Consider the following 318-nt stretch of genomic DNA (forward strand, 5'->3'; position numbering starts at 1 on the left):
CCACAAAGACCCGCCGGCACCCGACCCACCGTCCTCGACAGGTACGGGGTGGCGGGATACGGGCAGAAGGGGATGAAAACCAAAGGGTTTTGTTTTTTTTTTTTGGAAGATATTTGGGTGGAGGGAGGCGTTAGCACCCCAGGATTTTTTTTTTTTTTTGGGGGGGGGGAAAATGAGCAACAGCAACGTGGATTAAGCAGATAAAGGTGTTTTTGCCTCCATGGGATGAGCGGACCACATTGACCCCAGGGGAGATGCTCTTTTTTGGGGGTGACACCCCTTCCTTGTTTTTTTTTTTTTTTTTTCCCTTCATCAGTT

Source organism: Pterocles gutturalis, unplaced genomic scaffold, assembly GCF_000699245.1.
Source record: "Pterocles gutturalis isolate BGI_N339 unplaced genomic scaffold, ASM69924v1 scaffold12521, whole genome shotgun sequence".
Taxonomy (NCBI): domain Eukaryota; kingdom Metazoa; phylum Chordata; class Aves; order Pterocliformes; family Pteroclidae; genus Pterocles; species Pterocles gutturalis.